At 50.4% G+C, this 22,958-nt stretch overlaps 1 long non-coding RNA gene and 1 other non-coding gene across 3 annotated transcripts in view; both read left to right on the top strand.

Annotated features, from left to right (window-relative positions):
- Window positions 1-22,958, top strand: part of LOC105737983 — a 76,837-nt gene continuing 53,879 nt past the window's right edge. For both annotated transcript variants that reach the window (XR_004028068.1, XR_004028067.1), the window contains exons 1-7: window positions 1-2,052; window positions 7,006-7,077; window positions 7,179-7,344; window positions 9,075-11,331; window positions 18,266-18,331; window positions 19,100-19,296; window positions 22,364-22,435. This is a non-coding gene — a long non-coding RNA (uncharacterized LOC105737983). The remainder of the gene's footprint in view (window positions 2,053-7,005; window positions 7,078-7,178; window positions 7,345-9,074; window positions 11,332-18,265; window positions 18,332-19,099; window positions 19,297-22,363; window positions 22,436-22,958) is intronic.
- On the top strand, window positions 10,177-10,253 carry LOC115832694. The gene has a single exon (XR_004028206.1). It is a non-coding gene; the product is annotated as a small nucleolar RNA SNORD112 (small nucleolar RNA).

Genomic DNA, 22,958 nt, shown 5'->3' with positions numbered 1-22,958 from the left:
CAGAGGGAGATTCCCTCTCAAAAAAAAAAAAACCAAAAAAAAAAAACTCTTAATGGCTGAAGTCCAAATTCCTTAGCATGGCATAAAAATGTAATCCTGTCGTCCCTCAAAATAGTGTCCAAACTTCTTAGCATGCTATGTAAATTTAATCATATAACTTCTTTTTATAAAAACATGCTCTGCTTATAAATGACCCGTCTCCTCAGCATGGAGCCCCGCCTGGGTGCCCTTGTGCCCAGGGGATGCCTCTCCTCAGAAGTGGTCTGATGCTTATTCATTATCTGGTTCAGCAAATCCAGACACCTTAACTTAAAATATGTTTACAATCCAATTTCTCTGGAGACAAAACTCTCATCAATTTACTCCTTAAAACTCTTTACTGGCTGACATCCGAACGCCTCTGCATAAGATTTCAACAATGAGCTCAATGAGCTCATCCCCCACCCCTTCCAAACACAGCACTTGAATGCCTTCAACTCTCACGTAAAATCACATCTCCTTAGCATGTGAGCAAAATTTGATCATATCATCTTTATCATAGAGATCCTGTCTTTTAGCTTTGCCAAAATGCACTTGTTTGAGCATGTAACTTCTCAACTTAAAACTTCTCGAAGTTTCTTCATTGCCTGTAACATAAAGTCCCAACTACTTGACACAAAATGCAACATTTTACCATGTAATTTCTCTCACGATGATCTATTAAAAAACCCCAAATCGCATCCTGTTCTTGCTTTAAGCCCTTTATTGGCTTGAATCCAAAGTTATTAACATGATATAAAAATTTGATCATGTCATCCCTTAAAGGAAAATTCACACTTCCTAGGACAATATATAAAATTTGACCTTATAACTCCTCTTTAAAATCTTACAGTGTCTCTTAATTGTAAATGGAAGAAAAGTCAAAATTCTTAGCATAAAATGTGAATTTTATTTTGTAATTCACTGCATACTATTTATCATACGCAAAAAACCCACCAGGCCACTGTTAGAAAGTTTTATTGGCTAAATCAAATTCCTAGGTGTATGCAAAAGTCTAATCATGTTGGAGCCTCAAAATAAATTCCAAATTTCTTTTCATATTCGCAATATCGATCATTTAACTCCTCTGATAAAATTCTTTCAACTTTGGTGTCAGCATTAATCACACCTCCTAGGCAAGCTCTGCAGGTTGAAATTGGCACTCCCCCAAGATAGAAAGTCAAAATGTTTGCGCATGATTGTTAAATTGGTGGCCATTACTTTTCTTTTACAATTTCCAGTGTTTCCTTGTTGCTTGTAATGTGAATCCCAAAGCTGTTACCCATAAAATATATTTTATCATGTTTCTCTGCATACTTATCTCCCACAAGCAAGAATCTCATCATCACATTTCTTAAAACCCTTTGGCAAAAATCTAGACTCCTTAGCATGATATAAAACTTTGATCCTGCCATCCCTCAAAACAAAGTCCAGATTTCTTCCCAGGAAACTCAAATTATGAAGCTCTTGCTTAAAATCTCAACGTGTTTTCATCACTACAAAAAGCCTCACCATCTTAGCAAGGCACCCACTTTTAATCATGGCACTCCCAGCTTCAAACCTGTCAAATTTCATGTCCTCAACATAAAATCTAAATGCCTGAGCATGAAATGAAAATTGGACCAATTATTTCTTACATTGAAAATCTTTAGATTGCTCTTCTCTACTTAAACTATAAACCTGAAGTTCTTTTCGCATGAAACCAGAGCTTTTCACCATCTACAGTTTCCAGCTTCCATTTCCTGTTCCTCGTGCTTCTCTCTGAAAAGACTGAGTTTCCCATTCTCCAGCCTCCAAATGCATTTCGATTTTATTGTCCCCAAATGTTTCTTTTTTTTTTTTTTTTTTTTTTTGTTTCACCAAGTCCCTCTGCCCATAGTTCATTAATTCATATAGCAGCATGTCCTGATTCTTTTTCTGGGCCAGGCACGGTGCTCGATCCCCGATGGAGGGAAATGGAGACAGACCCACCTTGCAGGTCATCACCAGGAAGGAGATGAGACTCACGTCCTGGAGACGAATACCCCACTGGAGGTGAGTGAGGGGCCTTGGAAGCAGGGCCGAGGGGGTTCCCTCCACACCTGCTGAGCATCTGCCTCTCTGGGAGGGCTTTGGGCACTGTTGGGGCCTGTCGGGCCTCTAAATTCTGGCTTTAGATGGGCGCTCTGGGATTCCCATCTGGCTTCACCTGTCTACCAGCCGGCCTGCCAAAGCCTGGGCCCTGCCTCTTCTCTGCGCTTTGCAGAAATCATGTTCTCAGTCCTTCAAATGTGGCTCAATACATGTTGTTCTCAAATCTCATGACAGTTTCTTTAAGAAATATCTACTGATTTGAAAATTCCTACCTTATTTAAACAACAACAACAAAAAGAAGCCCAGAATTTAATGCACCTGGATTGGGGTCAGAGCTGCCTTTGAGGTCTTCGAGTGGGACCCTCTTCCCCCCAACACTCAGAGACAGACGCCCCAGCCTCACCACCTTCAGTGCCCAGAGCCTCGGTCGGGTCAGCTCCTTGCTTGCCTCTGAGCCAGTGGCCCATTGGGTCAGGGCTGCCAACGTGTGTCTATGAAGGGTTGGGTGTGGGGGGGCCATGGGGGGGGGACAAATCCCTCAGCAAATACCTCTCTCTGTCAGCTCGCCTGTACAGTAAAGGAAATCTGATTTTAAAAATAGAGCTTGGAAGAGGAGATGAGAGGATATTTAGGAGCAGAGTTGAGCCTGGGGCGGGGGGCCGGGGTGGAGGAATTAGGGGAGAGGTGAGGACAGGGGAGGAGGGTGGGAGGCTGGGTGGCTGAGGAGGAAGGTGAAGCTGGTGAGGAGCGGGGAGGCTGTGAGGATGGAAAGGGGAGTAAGGGAGAGGTGGGTTCTCTGGAATGCTGGCCGTGCCCCCTCTCCTGGCCTCCAGAAACTAGCCCAGTCACACCTGGGGCCCCTGGCTCTCTGGGCTGTCAGGATGGGTGTCAGGTGAAGATCCCTGCCCATCTTGGCCTCCTTGTAGGTGGTGCTCAGAGCTCCTTGGGTTTGAGGGACATAGCTACTGGGTCTTAGGGGTGAAGTGGCCTCAAAATGAATACCCCCAGCAGCTCCCTCTGCTGCCTGGCCTGCTCTGGCCTCCTGTGGATGGAAGGCGTAGCGTCATAGTGAGGGTGGGCATGCAAGGACCCTGGGAGGGTTTGTTATTATTTATTGATTATTATTATTATTTATTTTGTTGAACTCATGTCAAGGTTAAGATGTGTCCGTGGCAGCTTAAGGCTTGGAAGCCTTCCTGGTTTCCCTGGTATGAACAAGTGTCAAGGATGGCTCACTCGGTGGGAGTGGGTGAGGAGGCTGGTGAGATTCCTGGGGGCTTCCTGAGGGCCTCATGAGGAGCTCGCTTTGGGTCCCGGGGATCCCAGTGGACTGTGGAGTCTGCAGGGGCTGCTGGGCTGGCATAGCTTATGTTGGAGTCCCTCCCCCCGGGACCCTTCAATCTTGCACACCCCTGACTTGTGGCTAAAGACGACTTGAGCCTTACAGGGTGGGAGGCCGTTGGCATCTCGGCCCAGGGCAGCCCAGTCTCGGATATTCCCTCTCTTCCCCTATGGTCGGGACTGAGGTCCTTGAATGCCAGGCCCCATGGGCCTGGGACTTCATCGTAGTGATGGGGAAACTGAGTCTTTGGAAGGAGGAACAGGGAGTTACAGTAGAACTAGGCTGTCCCCAGGGCGTGTCTAAATCCCAAACCACCCAGCAGGGTGGGGGTCTTCTGTAGAGGGACCCCCAGCCCCTCACCTTGCTAAGCCACTGAGGTGACAGGGAGTGCCTGGGTCCAGCAGCGCTCCTGCTGCTGTGTCCCTGCCCCCTCCATGCTTGACTGGCAGCTCCAGGGGGCAGCTGGATCACTCTGCCCAGAATAACCCTGGGAAGGGGCGTGAGCCGCCTGCGGGAGGGGCTGTGTGAGGGGTCACGGGTGAGCTTGTCCTTCTTGTCTTGCCCAAATCAGCGGGGCCAATCAGCTGCTCCTGAGGCTGATCTTGCCTTTCAAGGCAAGTGGACAGGGACAGGCCTGCACCAGCCTCCTAGCCTAGACGGGCACTGACTGTCAACATGACCTTCTTCTCCCAGGTCCTCAGTTTCCCCATGTCTGCAGGGAGGGTTTGGGCGGTGGTCTTCTCACTGTGTCCTGTAGCTCTGGGGTTCCTGAGAGGTGCCTGCGGGGGGCCCTGGGAAACAGTAATGAGAGGAGGTGGCTGGCCCAACAGGTGGAGCTCAGGGACACCCATTGCTGCCTTAGTTCCACCAGCTGCTCCTATAAATTGGGGTCATCATATTGTTTCCTTTAAACAGAGGATGCCAGATCTGAGCAATGGTTGAAAGCACAGACTATGTGGTCTCTTCTAACGGCTTGTCTTCATTTTCCAACCTTACTTGGGGGGGGTGTAAGAGTGGAACCTGCTCATCTCTGGTGGGCTCTCTACTCTCACCCAGTGGGCTGTGTGGACAAGCCCAGGTGGCTGCAGGCCTAGGAGTGGAGCTGTTCTTAGAGTAGGAAGGTGAAGACTTTGAGGCAAACAAGGAGGGCCCCACCTCAGGGCCTGGTGGAACTAGAATGAGGGCAGGAGGCAGACGAGAGGCTGGCTAACCTTGCAGAACCTCAGTTTCTAAAGGGACGATTAGAAAGGTAGGAGCACCTCCTTCCCAGGGAAGATGGGTGTGTGAAGCCCTTTGTAAACTGTAAAGGCTATGGACAAGTCAGGGATAGCTCCTGTCATTAGGATTCTTAGGATTATTACTTCCAGAACACCCACTGTAATTGTAACGGTTAAGATTTGGACAGCATTTCATGCATGGTGTCAACTTTAATTTTCCCATTAACCCCACAAGGGGATGACGCCCTGCTTGGAGAGTGAGTAAACTAGAGTCCAGAGGGGTGAAGTGGCTGTGGAGCCATAATTATCAGCGACAACGGTGCACAGACCCAGGGCACAGGACCTTCCCCGGGAGGGGCAGGCTGATGACTGGAGTTGGTGAGGGGTACGTGCGGAAGATGGAATGTGACCCAGAAAGGGACGATTAGAATGTATTCATTAAATACATTCTAATGAGTCTCTGAGTACCTGCTCTGTGTCAGGTGCGATTCTAGCCACTCACCCCTGAAACTGACTTTGCTCCTAACGAGTTGGGGGATGTGCTGCCGTCTCACAAAGTTAAACTGGGATTCAGAGGGCGAGGTGCTGGCACAAGGCCCCTGAGAGACAGAGGCAGGGTTTAAAGCCAGGTTTCTCCTGTCTCCCCTGGTAGACGGTGAGGGCAGGAGCAGATGCCCAGAGTGGGGTTGGCAGTTGCCATTTGGGGACCTGTCAGGACCTTCAGGGCAAGAGATGCCATCTTCATTCCATGGTGTTGATACTGCCAGCCTCGTGGCCTGAGGGGCATCCAAACCACAAGAGTGGGGGTCTCAGTGTCTGCCTCCATCTCCCCTAAAGGTGCTTGCTGTCATTCCCAACTCATTCTAGCTTATTTGGTGTTGGAGGAGGGACAGGACAGCTGGCCCAGAACCTGCTAATTATAGCTGCTCAAGTATTTGAATAGAGGCCTTGAGTACCCACCACCATGTCATGGCTTTTTCTTACAGACAAATGAACCCTTGAATCCTTGTCCTGAGTGCCAGCCCATCCCATTCACTGCCCCACCTCCCCTACCCGCCCACCCGATCCCTGGGGGAGGTCGACATGGGTCCTCTGCCGCACATCTTACCTTGGCTTCAAGCGTTCCAGTGGATCTCCTCCCGTCCTGTGCCACTCGATCCTCGCTGCTTGCTAAAAAGTTATTGAATACATTTGTTTCTTTCATTATGAAAGTCCAGTCTTTTTGACACGCATACATTTTCTACAGTAGCGACCACAGTGCACACCCACGGTCTTCCAGCCTGCTCTGCTTGTGTGCCTTTCTGTTGTGAGCTTCTTTCTTCCATGTGGCTACGTTAGGGACCTCCATGATGCTTCCTGAGTGCTTACTATGTGCCAAGCGCTGCTTTCAGCATTTTACAGGTTTTCACTCTTTCAATCCTCTAAGAAGCTGCGAGGGCCTTCCTTTTATTATCCCCATTTTTCAGAAGAGGAATCCGAGGCCCTGGGACATACATCCACCCACCCACCCGGGCCCACGCTCACTTTAATAACCCGGGCTGGGCAAGGACTAAGTCCAGCCAGAGCGTCAGCCTCGCTGGCGTCCTCACTGGCCATGGCCCTGCAGCCTTGCTCTTCAGCTCCTGGAAGCCTCCTGCCCTTGGTGGACACCCATTTTGCTCTCTAGCAAATGGATAGAAAAGTTTATGTGAGTCTGGCTGGGCGGGGTGGCTCACACCTGTAATGCAGCTCGTTGGGTGGCTGAGGCAGGCAGAGCATTTGAGGTCAGGAGTTCGAGACCAGCCTGGCTGACACGATGAAACCTTGTCTCTACTAAAAATACAAAAATTAGCTGGGTGTGGTGGCGTGCGCCTGTAATCCCAGCTACTTGGGAGGCTGAGGTAGGAGAATTACTTGAATCTGAGAGATGGAGGCTGCAGTGAGCCGAGATCATGCCACTGCACTCCAACCTGGGCGACAGAGTGAAACTCCGTCTCAAAAAAAAAAAAAAAAGAAAAGAAAAAAATGTGTATTTGAGTCTGGGCCCCGGCCTCTGTTGGACTCTGAGTAAATCTTAAGTTAGCACCCTGAGCTGCAACTCCTTCCTCCTGACTCCGCCACCTGCACGTGCCATTCTAAGTGGCTGCGCCCCAGGCTGCTCATCCCTTCCACCCTGGGTCCCCATACACAGCGACCCCATGGGGTTTTTGTCCTGCTCCTTCATATTAACCTGCACTGGTGACTCCTTTGTCCCATCTTCCCTCGGCACACAGTAGGGCTGCTGGCAGCAGGTGAGACCTGGGGCAAGGGCTCAGAAAGGCAAGATGCCATTTGGCTATGCCACCGAGTGAGCAGTTTCTCTTCTTGCTCTCCCAGGTGTCGTGAAGGGGAGATGGCTGCTTTCTCCTGGGAAGGGAGCAGATGCCTGGCCCAGGACCAAATCAAAAGGTCTGAAAAATGATATTCTTTGTCCTAATGTGTAAATTTTGACAATTTGCAAATTTGTAGATTCTTTAGAATGGAACTAACTCAAGCTCTTCATTCTGCAGCTGAGGCTCACTGCCCCCAGTGGGCAGTGGGACCAGGGGTTTCTGAGGCCAGGGCATGGCCCAGCCCTGCTGCTCCCAAGATGGCACCTGGCTTGGAGGGGTGAGGGGCCCTGTTAGTCTGACTTGAAGAAGACCAGCCTTCCACACTCGCTTGGTGCCCTGACAGGTATGTGTGCTCTTCTCTCTTCCACCCAACAGCTCCTTTTGAGAGACGGGGTCTGAGAGGAGTCAGGGTCATATAACCTTAACACAGTATATTATCCAAAAATCCACTAACCCTGTTACTCTTGTCTGTCTGCTATGTGAAACCAAGGGCGGTGTTAAAGTTTATCACCATGATACACAGATGTGCGTGGGGACATCTGGGATGGGGCTCAGGGGTCTACCTGGGGGTCAGAGAGGGCAGGATCTGCTTAGGGGAGATGGATGACTGTGGGGGTCAGACAGGGCAGGGTCTGCTTAGGGGAGATGGATGACTGTGGACATGTGGCTATAAATCATCCTCCCCGTCTTACATAGGATGGGGATGCAACTTTCAAGAGTTGCCTTGATTGATACCTTAAAGGAAATAAAACATAAAATGCTTGGCACATAGTAGATGCTCAACACATGTAGAAAAGGCACTTATTTTAGGTGGATCTGCCCCCAAATGGCCCTTTTGCAAGCCTTTCTCATTTTTTGGAATCTAAAGGGGAGATGTGGGGAGCAGGGTTGGGGTGGAGGGGAAAGGGCGACGTGAGGTTGCAGAGGGCATTTTCTTGAGGCAATGGCATATCTTTCATTGGTACTGGCTGGGTTTTTGCGGACTTTGAGAGGAGTGGAGCGTCTCCAAGTGGGGCTACCCTAGCCTGCAGGTTGGATGCAGGTAACCTCAGTCTGGGTTACCTGCATATATTTACCATAAAAATATTTCATATTTGCTGGGTGTGGTGGCTCACGCTTATAATCCCAGCACTTTGGGAGGCCGAGGCGGGTGGATCACTTGAGGTCAGGAGTTTGAGACCAGCCTGGCCAACATGGTGAAACCCCGTCTCTACAAAAATGCAAAAAATTAGCTGGGCGTGGTGGCGCATGCCTGTAGTTCCAGCTACTCAGGAGACTGAGGCATGAGAATGGCTTGAACCTGGGAGGCAGAAGTTGCAGTGAGCCGAGATTGCGCCCTTGCACTCCAGCCTGGGTGACAGAGCAAGACTCCATCTCAAAAGAAATAAAAATTGCGAAACTATGGCAATTACCTCAAGGTTTTCACAGGATCCAACTCAGTCCAGGCTAAAATGCTGTGTAATAAATAGTGGAGGCTCACGTGCGGAAAGGCGATTAAGAGCGAGGCACGCAGGCCGAGGGCTGCTTAACCTGTCTCAGATTTCTTCCGTACAAAGTCATGTTTGAAAATAGGTCTCTGCCTGGCAGAGGGGAAAGAAGTTCTCGAAGGCCTCTGTCTGCATTAGCTTGGTGAGAGGGGCGACATTTAACCAATTAACCAATTAGTGATCTGTGCGGATGGAGACTGAGCAGGACGAGGGTGCCACCTGACTGGGTGTAAAGTGGGCTTAGTTTTGTCTTCTTGGTGTCTGGGAGCCTCAGTGCCTTTCTATGTAGATGGAAGGATGCCTGTCACACCCTTGTCACACGAGTAACCCTGTGCCTGTTTGAGGATTCTGAGAGCCTGTGACGGCTGCAGGGGGCCCTGAAGCTTAGTGTGCAAGCAGGAGCTGGGGACAGAGGGGCTTCTGACGGGAGTCGGGGTGCCTCCCCTGGATGTGGGGGTGGGCTAGGGTGGGCAAAGGTTGCTTCCCGTTCTCTTGCAGCTGACAGTTAGAAATGCCAGTGCTGTTTAGCCACAGTCCTTCTGGGTTAGAGTCGGGAAGAAACATGGCAGTTGTGTGTTTTGTACAGGAATCAAGCTGTCAGGGGGCGCAGTGAGGCCCCAGCTCCTTACCAGCAAGCCTGCTCAGCTGCGAACGCGAGCCGCCGGGCTGCAGCTCTCTAGAGGTCCGTGTCCCCACCGCCTGGCCCCATCTCATGTCACATTCCCCCGAGGTCTCATTCCACTCGGCTAATCTCCAAGAACACCGGCCGGGGCATTGGCTTTCGGGTCCTCTTAAAGACCAAAAAGTAAAGCGCTCCCCCGTGGGTGCTGGACAGCTTGGGAAGGATTTGGGGCTGTGGCTGGTGAAATCACAGCCCTGGGCACACACCTGCCGGCCCCATGTCACTGACAGGCTGCTCGGAGGCTTGGGGCTCCAGTGAGAGCATATAAATATTGTTTTAAAAATATATTTGCGACAAAATAAATCCCCCGTGTCTGCAGAACTTGCTCTGGGCATGTACCCACTCCCAATCCATCAAGAAACATGCCCTTTGCTTTGTATTTGTAAAAACAGAAACAAAAACAAAAACAACCCACAAGCGAACAAACAAATTAAATCCCCCCCACACAAAATGTTTATTCTAATTATGCAAGAAATGGATTGATAATTAATACACGCATTAGTAAAAATCAAACATGGCAGATAAAGCCATTTTTAATGCCTCCCTCAATCCCTCCCAACCACCCCCCAGCAAATTAACTGCTCTTCTCAGTTTCGGGCGTCTGGTTCCAGATATTTTTTTCTGTGCATTTGCATATGTAGATAAATATACCTCTAAAATCTACGACTTTGTTTATTTCTTACATAAACTATATCATAGTGTACATTTCCTTTCGCAGCAGCTTGTGTTTCTTCCTTCAAGAGTCTGCTTAGAGATAATAAAGATCAACACTATTCCTTATAATGACACCTCAGTATCCTGCGAGCTGTACACGCCAGAGTTTATTTAATCACCTTGCTGCTGGCATGAAAGCCTCGGGTCCTTTACCCTGGTGGGGGTGAATTGTGGCAGCAGGTGTAAGTAATTGCTGAGATTTGGGTTTGGGGAGTGGGCTCATGAGTGTTTATGACATTATTATAAATGAATATATGAGTGCATAAATTAGCAAAATAAAAGGGGGCTTTTCTGGATCAATGATGAGACAGTGTTTATGAACAAAAGATCATGATTAATCCAGTTCTGCACAAAATACTGAGGTCCATTAGACCTTGGCTGTTTCATTCCTTTTAAGAGCTATTTAATATTCTACGGTATGTATGCACCATTGTTGATTACACTCTTTTCTACTGTTGAAAATCCCAGCTGAAGGTGCTCTGGGGGAGGAGAAGCTTTGGTCACAGTCCTAGCCATCAGGGTGGGTCACAGATTCATAGGTGTTCATTAAATTATTTTTTTAAAAAAGAATACATAAAAATGGTGCTTAATGCAGATCAGCGAGGAAGCGTGTCACAAATCCAGGTTTTAATTAATACGATTCTGCTCAACTAATGCCCGATAAAAAAGATCTAAGCTGTTTCCGTTTTTTGTTGCTGTTACCAATGACACTGCAGTGAGCATTCTTGCAGCTAAATCTGTAAACACATCCTCGACTGTTCCTTTTCCCCAGCTTCTTAGAGATGGGGTGGTGGGTTAAATTGTTTGCAAAAGTTTATTTTCATTGAGTGATCTTTCTAAAATGGCATTTTGACCTTATTACTGTCTTGCTTTAAAGCCTCCATCTGACTTCCTGGAGCTTCCGGGACGGGGTCCAAAAAATAAGGCCTTACCCTGGCATGGAAGACCCTTTAGGGTCTGTCGTGGAACTTGCCAGCCTCAGCCCCTCCCCACTGGTGTTTCCCTGCTAGGCGCACCTCACCCCCACGGGGCTACCTGTTCCTCTCAGCGGGCTCCCTGCTTCTTACGCTTCGCGTGGCCATGCCTTTTCAGCCAGCTTCTCCCCCTCCTTAAAGAGCAGGCTTGAAATATCGCTGTTGGGGAGCCCAAAGTTAGATGTGCCCCAAAAAACACTGTGTTCAGAAGCCCCCCGAAGCCTTGACCCTGGAAGTGGGATGCCTCACTGACAATTTTTTCCCAGTTAAGGGAAATGTTTTGCATTTTTCTAGAATTGATGAAACTGGCCAACTGTTAATCACCCTCCTTCCTTTGTCCCTTTCTAGGAGCCCTGGGCTCCCCCAGTGTTGCCTGGATCTGACTTTGCCTCAGTGAAAACCGCCTCGAGTTCTTTCTTGCACCGATGGGCAGATAGTGTCAGAGGATCGTGTCATCTGTCCTGTGGCGCTGGGTAAGTCTGCAGTGTTGTAAAGCTGGCAAACACCCTTCTGGGTGGGGCTCAGGCTGGCACCCCCCCCACTGCCCCAGCCTGTGCTATACCAAGTTCCCCTGATGCCTGCCTTGTGCAGGGCCCCAGAACCCAGGGTCATGGGGTCCACAGCGCAGGAGTAGCATCTCAGTGTTGTGAGTTCTGGGGATGAGGCTTGGGGTATGATTACAGCTTGGAAATGGCTGATTGCCATTATGGCTCCTCCTTGCCAGAGGTAAACGGTTCTGGTCCCAGAACAGGAGGACATGTGGTGACTGGAGTAACGATGAGGGGCTCTGGGGAAGGACAGGGCTGAGAGCAAGCGCTGGGACCTTTGGGACGGAGTCATATTCTAGAAAGACCACAGGCTTTGGGGGAGAGGGGCCGTGAGGCCAAGGCAGCATCCCCCTGGGAGCTTGTCAGGAGTAACAGGAGCCACTGGCAGTGTTCTGGGCTTTTGGTCCCTTTTTTTCTCTCCCAGGGGAGGGGAGAAGGAGGCATTGCAGGAAGCCAGCCACCCTGAGCACAGACCCAGCTACAGAACAGACTCTGCGTGTCCTTGGCAAATCCCCAAGTGTTTCTGTGCCTTGGTTTCCTGATATTAAAAAAAAAAAAAAAGACTCATAATCTCTCTCACACAGGGCTATTGAGATCTCAATGAGGAAATAACGCAAATAAATCATCCAGCACAGTAGCCAACACGCAGTACCCAGCAAAACTTGGTAGCTCTCCCCATCTTACCCCGTCATGAAATGCTTAACCCCCTCCCTGAGACGGGAGACCCAACAGAGGAAAACACAAACGCCACAGAGAGCGTGAGGGGCAATAAAAGCTGACGCTCGCCCCCCCTCCCAGACATCTTCCCAGGGAAAGGTGTGCTTTCTTGAACACATGGGGGCCGGGGAAGGGGCTGCCTTACCACTTTTAATCGGGCTTTCCCGAAAAGTTTGGTGAGAGTTTATTTTTATGTAAATAACATATAAAAAGTCAGACTTCTCCTCGGGCAGATTTTTTGAGGCTCATATTTTACAGACTTTGGCAAGGGTCGCTTGGAAGGAACAGTGGTTACAGTCTCCAGAGGTTCATAATTCCTGGAAAAACTTCTGGCCAAACCTGACTTCTCCTAAATTTCACAGAAAATTCTCCCTGGGCTGGGCTCAGGCTAAATGAGCTTTTTGTGTGTTAGTACAGCCTTACCTAGTGGAAGTATGACTTGCACGTTGCCCTTTACACAAAAGGGAACCTCCTTGGCCGCTGTGAACAAAGGCTCCACTCTCCGAAAGTTTTGATTTGTTTACTCGGGAGTGTCTGACACTGGGGCTATTTCTCTGCGGCCGTATGTAGAGCTGCCCAGGTCTCTGCAATGTAACCCTGCGCTTCATGCCAGAATCCCGTTTCCTAACTTCCTCAAGCACGAGGCAAGGGAGCCAGAGCAAAAAGGAGTGTAGGGGGAGTGTCCCCTCCGTGTCTGGCAGGGGCTAAAGGGCTTGCTGCCCTGTGGCCTCTGCCTCTAAATAGGGATTTGGATCGGTGACTTTTCACATCACACCAAAGCCCTTCAGAACCCTTTCTGCACCACCAGCTATCCTGAACCAGAAATCCCTGTTCACAGAATTTCCCATGTGAGTGCCTCTTGTTCTGCACCCTGCATTGTGCCCCCTCCCCCGTTTATGTAAATGACACATGTAAATGTCACTCTCCCAAACATTTTCACACCTGCAGCTTCAAATCAACCTTTTAATAGGTTAAAACAACAGCACCAAAAAAAAAAAAAAAAAAAAACCAACAAAAACAGAGGCGCCGAGAAACAAACAGTTTTTCCCGAAGGGCTTGCAGTGCCTAACTGAGCTGCCAGGGCAGTCTGTCTGTCTGTTAGCCAGGAAGGCAAACCAGCCTGCGCGCTCCACCTGCAACACGATGCTGCCCCCCCACGGCGGGTCGGAGCAGCTGTGGCGACCCCAGGGCTGACAGATTGGGTTGTCAGGAGCAGGACAATGAGGCGGCAGTGAGGATGGGCTCAATCTTTGCATGACTCTGCCCTCCTTGAAATTTTTCTGCCCCGTGTAGGTGCATCTCTGCCCCTGAGGACCTTGGGCATTTCACGGACAAGGAGCCCTTGCGGGCCTCGCAGCCATCCCCCATATGCACACACGCACACGCACAGACACGCGTGCACACACATGCTGAGTGCCTGCACTGGGAACAAAAGGCAGAAAACTCCTTTAGAAACTGCAGAACAGAGGCTTGTCTAGCAGAGGTCCCCTGAAAAAGGCTCTGTCCACTCACAGTTCCTGGGAACTGAACCCCTGTGAATGGGCCAGGAGAGGCAGCTCCCAACTCCAGTATGGGCTGCATTCATCAGCAGGCAGGCCCCCCAGCCCTGTCACTGTGTGAGGAGCTTTCATGAGTCCACAGAACATCTAAGTCACAGTCTGGCAGCCGGCTGCATCTGTGGTTGCTGCTCAGCCTCCAGAAAAGGGCCCCTCAACCTGCCAGACCTCCTCGCTCCTTCCACTCACTCTGCCAGCCTGTTGCCCCAGAGAGGACACAGGCCAGCCTCTGTGGGCTCAGGAGCCAGGACAGGTGCTTGGCCACTCTAGGTGTTCTGGCCCTCAAGAGGGGAGTTGGCAGCAGGACAGTCCCCACCTCCCCCCACCAGCCCTGGGCACTCAACCCCATTCTCTGCTCCTCTCCCTCATTGCCTTATTGGGACAGAGGCACCCTGCCAACCATCTCTGTGCCTTTGCCATTTAGCCCAGGGCAAGCTACTTGGGAGAGGCCAAATGGCCTCATACTGATCCCTGCCTGGTGCCCTCTGGCCACCTTGCTCACTTGCCCACTCGCCTGCTCAGGAGTTTGGTGCTGGGGGAGCTTCTCAAAGGCCTAAACATGTGGGCTGCCAGCCTGGGCAGGAAACTGTGCTGCAGCCTTCTCAGCCAAGCACTGGCCTGCCTCTCTCCCCTCGGATGCCTCCTGTAACAGGGAGGTCCCTCTCTCCCCAAGCAGCCTGCTCAAGGCTTGCACACAGAGCTGCTTTGCTGAGCCCTCCCCTGCTTTTTGCATCTGCCTCCTCGGCTGTGCGGCAGCCCCCTTGCTCCCTCTGCCCTCTGATCTCTGCAGGCTGCGGGCTCCCTCTCTTTTCAGTCCTCTCCTTTCTGTGCTGAATGGCAATACCCCCACCAATGGTGGGAACAGGTTTGGGCACCTCTACGCCTGTCCTAACACCTCTGGCTCTGCTCTTTTAGACCTGGGACAGAGCCCTTTGCCCTGCTGTTCTGCTAAAAGCCCAGGGGAGGGCGTGGTGCTCCCCTCCTTGGGCCAGCTGCTCCGTGTCTTCTAAGCCTTCTTGGGTTTTCTATGGCCCCTTTTCCAGTTGCCAGGGAGAACGCTTTCTATGCAGCCCCCTGTCTTTTCTGCAGGAGCTGCTGGCCTCCCGGCCAGCCCTGGTCAACCCTGCAGTAGCAGCAGCAGCAGGCAGCCACGGCAGGGCTGGGGGCTCCCGAGCCAGGCAGACCGGCTTGACTCCCTGCTCTCTAGCTGCAAGACAATTCCCTTTACTTTTCAGACTCTCAGCTTTTCCCCTGTGAAATGGAGATGAGAGTTTCTCCGTCACTGGCTTGAAGTGAGGACTAAATGAGATAAGTGTAGGCCTGCACACATCAGACACTTCATAAATGCTTGTGGAGTAGACGGTGGGACCCAGGGAGGGAGAGAGGTATGTAACAAGTGTCGCAAGAGAGAAAACAGCCTGGCCTTTCAAGACCCTGCTCCCAATACAAACGGGAACCTCTCCTGGCAGAGTCCCCTCTGCTGGCTTAATCGCACAAATCAAGTCAGCCGGAGGCAGCCCCTGGCCTGTGGAACTCACAGTAGATGCAGCAGGCAGCAGAAATAACATGCAGAGCCCACATCTGCATTTAATAGACCGAGAATTTGCATTGTATATAACAGCACGAGGGGTAAAGCATGAAGGCATAAAGGAACATTTTTCCCGGCGGCTTCCTTGAAGGGCCAGCTTAGACAGGGAGGGGAAACTCAGCGGGGTCCAGGCATCCCGTAGACTATGGGACAGACATCCATCCATGCACTCATTCTCCAAGCCACCGCAGTGTACCTACCTTCCCCGGGCCCAGTCCCAAGCGTGAGTCTGGGGATGAAGTGTTGCCGGTGGCTTCCTGTCCTCAAAGTGCAGTTGGTCTGGTGGGGGAAACAAACAGGGAATAAGTCACTGGAAATCGAGGTGATCAAGAGGGGGTGCAGGCATGGAGATTTATGGAGCCCCATCTTGGAGCCAAGTCCTGAACTGGGCTGTCCGCAAAGAACTCACCCGGGCAGTAATCCTGCACACTGGTCTCATGAGCCCCATTAGATTGATGAGGAAACTGAGGCACAGAAAGGCAAAGTCCTATACTCACCGTCTCTCAGCTGGTGTGAGGCTGGGCCAGGATGGAACCCCAGACTCTCCGAGGCTCCCCACCACACCCTGCTGCTGAAGGCTGCTCAGCGAGGCTGTGCCGAGTGCTGGGGGGGGGTGTGGGTGGGCAGGGGACGGATTGATTAGTTATAAGCACCTCCCAGCGGTGCTTGAGATCCCAGCTCCTCTGTGGCCCAATCCGTTTGAAGGGCAGATTCAAAATTAGGTGGTAGCACCTATGGGCAGAGGCTTATGAAAATGGCATTATTAACCTGATGTGGAGAGGGCCCTGCCTGTCTGCAAGTAGATTGCAGATAGAGACAGAGGGGGCTGGGCTTGTTTGTGTGGACAGTGAGTTAGAGAGGACGGAGAACATCCAGGGGCCCTCCAGGGCTTCCGGACGGGGAGAACCAGATCTGGAGGGGTTGGGGCTGGACAAGTGGGAGGGGGAAGAGGGGGCACATCTCAAGGGTGCCCCAGCACCTCAGGGAAATGCCCCAGGCTGGACTCAGAGGAGGATCTCCAGTCTTGACTCTGACACAGACAGGGACTATGGCCCTCCCCGCACCTCGGTTTCCCATCTGTGAGATAAGAGATGGAAACCAAACGTCTTTTCGAGAAAAGCCCCATTCCCACCACCTTCCTGCCCCCCCCCCCCCACCACCACAATCACGGTTGCCAGACACCTGTCTGCTTGTCAGAGCAATATTCAACAGGAGAGTTCCTTCGGTTCCTTCCTGGAGGAAGAAGGGAGAGGTGTGGACGGGGAGAGGGGAGAGGAGAGGTGCCCCCCACTCAGGCCGCTGAGCAGAGTTCTGCATCGGGTAGGAGTTGGGCCACCGAAGATTTGTGCCAACTCACGGTGCGGTGGAATCAGTCTGAATTCTTCAGACACCAGCCAAGAGTCTGTGGCGCCCCCACGTGCCACAAGGGGGCTGCCTGGGCCACATTTTTGAGCCCGAAAAGTGAGGAGGGGGACAGTCAAGAGGGACCAGCGCTTTTGCTCTGGCAGCGGCGCTTCTAACTGCGACAGATGCGTGCGGTGCGGCGGGGGAGCCGGCCGTGCCAGGGCTGGGGGCTGCTGGGCGGGGGTGGTCGGGGCGGGGGGGCGGGGGCTGCAGGTTGCGCCCCTCCCTCACAGACGGCTGCGCTGCAATGCAGCAGGCTGCGGGAGCTGTCCTGGGAGCTGTCCTGTCCTGTCCGGTGGCCGGCTTTCCAAAGTGGGGAATGAGAGATGAGGGAGGGAGCGCTTCCAGGCGCTGCGTGGTGGCCAGGCGCCCAGGAAGCCGAGGGGCCCGAGACTCTACAGCGGGGCCAGAAAGAGAAGAGTGGGGGAGGAGGCCGGGAGTGGTGGATGGACCAGGGGGTAGAGGGAGGTGGGTGTGGACCTGGGGTCGGGCGCCAGTCAGCTTGCAGCCTATGAAGGACGGAAAGGAGGGCTACAGAGATACGGGGAAGAGTGGGGCTGAGGATAGCCAGAGCAGCTTGGCACACAGTTTTAGGGTAAAAGCATCAACTCTTATCTTTCCAAAAGAAATAAAAAAGCCAAAAAAAAAAAAAGGCATTTGAAAGCTAGACAGTTGAATCCTTCCCGGCATGACTGAGCCGGTCACTCCAGGGTCTTCCTTCAGAGCGTGTCTAATGGGAGACAGCGTTGTCCCAGTAACCAAATTGGGACCAGAGTCCCAGGGAAGGGCTCATCAGGTGGCGGCTCTGCCTTGAAGAGTGGTACCCTCAGGCCCTTTTCCAGCCAGGGAAGGGCCTAGGGGTCAGGGAGAGAGCTGGAGGGCTCAGGGAGGCAGGGACTGGGAGGGAGAGTGGGGAGAGGAGCGATGGGGGGTGCAGGAGGGTCTCTGGGCAGCTGGCGGGTGTCTCGTTCCGCAACACTCTGCACCCTGGTACATCGTCCTCCGTCCACTCAACGTGGAATGATTTTCTTCCCTCTGGATCCAGCCCCTCTAGTTCCCTTTTCACTTTGAGGCATTTGCCCCCTGTGAATCAGTTCCCTGCTACTCCGAAAAATTTCTCTCATACCCCAGGCCCCTCCGTTCTTTTAAATGGCACCCTTCACCCCCAGCCCTTCATCTTCTGCACTGTATTTTCACTTGTTGATTTAAAATTCCCTTTATTATGGGAAATTGCAAACAACACGAAAGTAGAGAAAATAGTACATATTTGTACAGTTTACTCAATTTTCATATTGTCATCACCCGGAAATGGTTGCCATCAAACCCCGGCCCCTCTTGTTTCATCTAAACCCCAAACTGTGCCTCTACTCCTACTCCCCAACCCCTACCCCTGGACTATTTCGAAGCAAATTTCAGACACCATCCTGTTTCCTCTGAGCATTTTTTAGTTTGTATCTCTAAATAAGAAGCTTTTCTTTCTTAAAACCACAATACCATTATCACAAGTTAAAAAATTAATAGCATTTCCTTAATATCATCCAACATCTATGTAGCATTCAAATATTCTTGATTGACTCATAAATTTCTTTTACAGTTGGCTTGGTCAAGTCAGTGTTCAAACTATTTCCTGCTCTTTCAAGGGGATCTGGGGCCCTAGAAGGTAAGTATGGCTACAAATTTAGGGGTTGAATATCTGCCTGGACCTTAAATGAGAAACTCAACCTCAGCAAACCTCAGTGTTCTCACTGAAAATGGGGCAAGTTCTGGGTCTCTCCTTGGGTCATTGAGAGGGTTAGAGCATTAACCCCTGAAGCCCCCAGCCGCATGTCTAATATGTCAGAGACACTCAGCAAACAGTAGCTGCGAGAATGATTCTTTTTCCCAGAAACTTTTAAAGGGGAGTTGGGCAGGGGTAGGCAAAACATAGCTGGCTATTGTCCATAAAACAAAAGGCTGCTGGCAGTCCGGGTCCCCTGAGTGGTTAAAACAGCACATGCAGCACATCCCAAAAAGGGCAGCCTACAGTCTGGGGGCTGGGTGCGCCTGGACCTCCTGGCTCGCCATTTAGCTGCCTGACCTCAGCTGTTGTGACCTGGGACTAACAGGGGACCCCGGCAGGTGCCTATCCACTAGATGGCACTCTCTACTGTGAGTCCAGGGGGGACCACCACCCCAAACCGCTTTGGCCGCTGCCCAGCCCTGGGTGCCACCGGAGGATGCACACCACTAAAATATCGCAGATAATTTCTAAAAAGCACTTCTCAACATGTCATGCAAAAGATGCAGTGGTTTTTTTCCTTGCATAAATCCCAAACAGACTGCAGAAGCAGAGGGAATGAACATTTAATGACTTTGCTGAGGCCAGACACTGGTATATCTACGCTGTCTTTAAATCCTCACCCCAGCGACATCTGATTTCATTTTACAGATTAGAGGACTTTGAGAGGTTAGTGACTTGCCCAAGGTCGGCTAGGAAGCAAGACCCAGGATTCCAACTCAGGTCTGTGTGATTCCTCTGCAAAATTGAGAGGTGGAAGGATGGATGTCAGGTCTGATGGATGGATGGATGCCTACATCAAGATGCATGCATAGATGGAGAGATGGCTGGCTACCTGATGAATGCTGGTAAGATGGATGAGTGAATTGAAGCACAGGTGGTGGAAGGAGAGAGGAATGAGAGAGAATAGTCCATTTCTCACCAAGATCAAAGGCTTACTTGATCTTTGAAGAGAGGTTTCCTCTGAATGGAGCTTGCTGGTGAAGCTCCTGCCTTCTGTTCTGCTTCTGAGTGCACTGACTGGCTCAGGTGGCTCTGGGACAACAGGTGGGATGCCAGCTTACAGGGACCAAGTCCCAGCTGTGGTGCTGGAGCTGCTCAGTGGCAACTCTCCGTCTCTGCTGCTTTCACGCAGCGCTGAGGAATAGCAGGCATCCGCCTTTCCACTGGCTCTCCTGGATGACTAAGCCCTAAGCCCCAACCGCATACTCAGCCCTTCGCTGGCACTTGGCATAATTTTATCTCCTCTAAATCATCACAGCCACCCTCCATGATAGCAATTTCCATTCTCAATTAAGTGAAAATGAAAGCGAAGTTTAGGAGTGGTAAGTGACTTACCCAAAATCATACAGGGAGGAAATGCAGACCCAGGATTTGAACTCGAGTCTTCTTTCCTTCCAAACTCATCCCCTCAACCTGTTTATTTCCTTTTCTCTATGACCATGTCTGAAGAAATCTGCCTTGGGGTTGTCTCATGTTGGACTCACTCTCTTGGTCTGTCAGTGAGCTGAACTTCTCATCCAATCAAATCCAAGCTTATTTCCCAAGTAATATCTCTAGTGTATTCTATTTGTAATGATCACACAGGCAAGGGCCACACATATCACTGGCATCCTACAGTACAATTAATCAGTCAAATTAGATTCCTGGCATCTCATATTCTGACTGAATGCTAATGGTAGCAGATGTAAAAATGACTCCATTGCAAGGCAAGGAGGGAGGGGACTGGATGTAGGGCTGAATGGCAAATCAGTAAGCCTTGCTGCAGACCTGGGTTAACATTAGCAGATAGGTTTTGAGAACCTGCTCATGGGCTAGGCCCTACTTCACACATTCTAGGTGCTAAGGTTTCAATCTCAGCTTTGCCATTGACTACTTTTGTGAGTTTGGACAGGTATTTAATTTCTGTGCCCCATTTTCTTCAGTTGTACCTATAGTACCTTACTAATGAGTACTTGAGGATTAAGTGAGGCAAACATATAAATTCCTTAAAAGAGAGCATTCCAGGCTGGGCATGGTGGCTTATGCCTGTAATCCCAGCACTTTGGGAGGCTGAGGTGGGAGGATCCATTGAGCCCAGGAGTTCGAGACCAGCCTGAGAAACATAGGGAGACCCCAATCTCTACAAAATATTTAAAAATTATCTGGGTGTAGTGGTGCACATCTGTGTGTGGTCCTAGTTACCCGGGAGACTGAGCTGGGAAGATTGCTTGGGCCTGGGAGGTCAAGGCTGCAGTGAGCCGTGATTGTGCCACTGCACTTTAGCCTGGGTGACAGAGGGAAACCCTGTCTCCAAAAAAAAAACAAAAAACAAAAAAAGAATGCTTTCCAGATGACGAGCATTCAATAAATATTTACTTACAGTGACAATTACAGTTGTTATAAGTATTGTTATTGAGGTGTCATTTGATATCGTTGGCAGGTAAGAATCATTATCCACATTTTACCAGTAACAGAACAGGTGCTCGGAGAGGCCTGTGTGCTTGTCTTTGGAGAATGAATCAGTGAAATAGAAACAGAAATACTAATTTAAAACTAGAAGTTCTAGTGATAGAAGTAAGAGTTCTGCGCAGCAAATGGGTATGATCCATCTAAGGAAAGATGAAGCCCTAAGAGAGGTGAGACTCCTGTGAAGGAATTTCCTTGCAGTATAGGGGCTTACACAGGGGTTGCATGGGAGCTGGGAAGAAGCTAAGGTAAATAATTACAGTCCTCTGAATCCAAGTTTCTGAGGTTGAAATTTATTAAACTTCATGGTTTCTAGCAGTAGTGGGCAAGGTTCCCCAGTTCTCAGATATGATTTCATGAAACTTCTTTCCCTACGTGTTTTTTTGGGGGAGAAATAGTCACTTTAGAAATGTTTCTTGACTTGCTCTTTTGGAAGTGGCCAGTTGGAAAAATTCTGAGTCTCTTACCATGGGGGGCATGAGGACTGGGAAGCCTCCTCCTGTTCCTGGGGCAGCACCTCTGTAACTTGAGCCTAGGTGGCATGTGGCTGCACATCACATGGGGCACCTCTTGCGGGGTGCAATCGGATGCCCTAACCGCCAGGTGGGAGGAGATGGGTTTAGCATTGGCGCGACTTGCTGGGCTGTGTTGAGGTTAAGCTGTGATCCTAGCATTGCCTGACTTCAGATTCTGTGCCAGTCCTGTAAGAACTGCTACCCCTGCAGCTCCTCCAAGATGGACAGTTTGTTTATTCATCCAGGTCCAATGGTACATCCTGGGGATTCCCTCTGTTTCTGGGGCTGCCTGTGTGGGAGGTCAGAGAAACCTTCGCACCTCCCCCCCAGCCCCCGCCACGTGATTTATTCTCACACTTATATTGTGGGCTGGCAGTGGGACATTGCTGCCAAAACGAGGCTTCGGGAAGAAGTGGTAAGGCCGACTCCGGAGCGACACTGCCCGGGTTTGCCTCCCGGCTCAGCATCTCCTTTCTGTGTGACCACTTATAAGTCACCTAACTTCTCTGAGTCTCAGTTTCCTTAGGTATAAAATAGGACTAGTAACGCTTTGCTCAAATATCATCATCTCCGTGAGGCTTCCTCCCTTGTGTCACTCCCTACCCGCTTCCTGCTTTATTTTCCTCCCTAGTTCTTATCACCATCTTTTATCCCATGCATTAGGCTTACCTTTTCTGATGATTTTCTGTTCCTATCTCCACCCACAGGGATGTTAATTCTCATAGGATGGGGATCTGTCCGTTTTGCTCACTACTGTATCCCTGGCACTTAGACCCAGCAACGGTACAAAGTCCATGCTCAAAAATTTTGGGGGAAAAATTTATGAGATACTATTGAATTGTATCCACCCCAGAGGAGTGTCAATGTATGCAAAGTAGGCAGTGTGGTGCCTGGTACAGAGTATGCATTCAATAAATATTGGCTAATTATGATTATTATGTCTAATTCACAGGACTGTTGTGAGAATCAAACGAGATAATGTATGCTGAGGCATGCTGTGAACACTGCGTGCTGGGTACAGGAGGTACAATATTAATGATCCCTGCTGCTTGGAGGGAGCTTGCACTTAAAATGTTATGCTTTTCATTTTCACACCACTTGGGAGGGAGGAAAGGCTGGTGGGATGATCACCACCTGAGGCTGAGGGAGGGGACAGGCCTTCCCCAAGGCCCCACAGTGTGAAGAAGGCAGGGGCAGGTCCCCACACTGGTGATCTTCCCACGACTCCCTCGTGAAAGTCCCCCAATGGACAGATTGATGTGTAAATGGCATTATACACCTACATCATAACTCTGTATAATATATAGAATTATGTTCAGGTCCCTGAGTTGCTCTGAGGCCAGTTGTGGCAGGTGGTACACACCCCGGACAGGCTGTGGGGAGGGTAAGAAGGAAACTGGCTGCGTTTCTTTGGTAAGGCCCATAGTGAAGCCTCTTTTGGTTTCTTGGAATCAAGTTGAACATCAAGAATCTCACGGCATAGACTTCCCCAAGGGCAGTCCCACTTCACAAAATGAATTTTCGTTTTCCAAAGCGCATCCCTTAGT

This window comes from Nomascus leucogenys, chromosome 22a (genome assembly GCF_006542625.1).
Source record: "Nomascus leucogenys isolate Asia chromosome 22a, Asia_NLE_v1, whole genome shotgun sequence".
Lineage (NCBI taxonomy): Eukaryota > Metazoa > Chordata > Mammalia > Primates > Hylobatidae > Nomascus > Nomascus leucogenys.
This window is presented reverse-complemented; position numbering and strand designations above follow the sequence as displayed.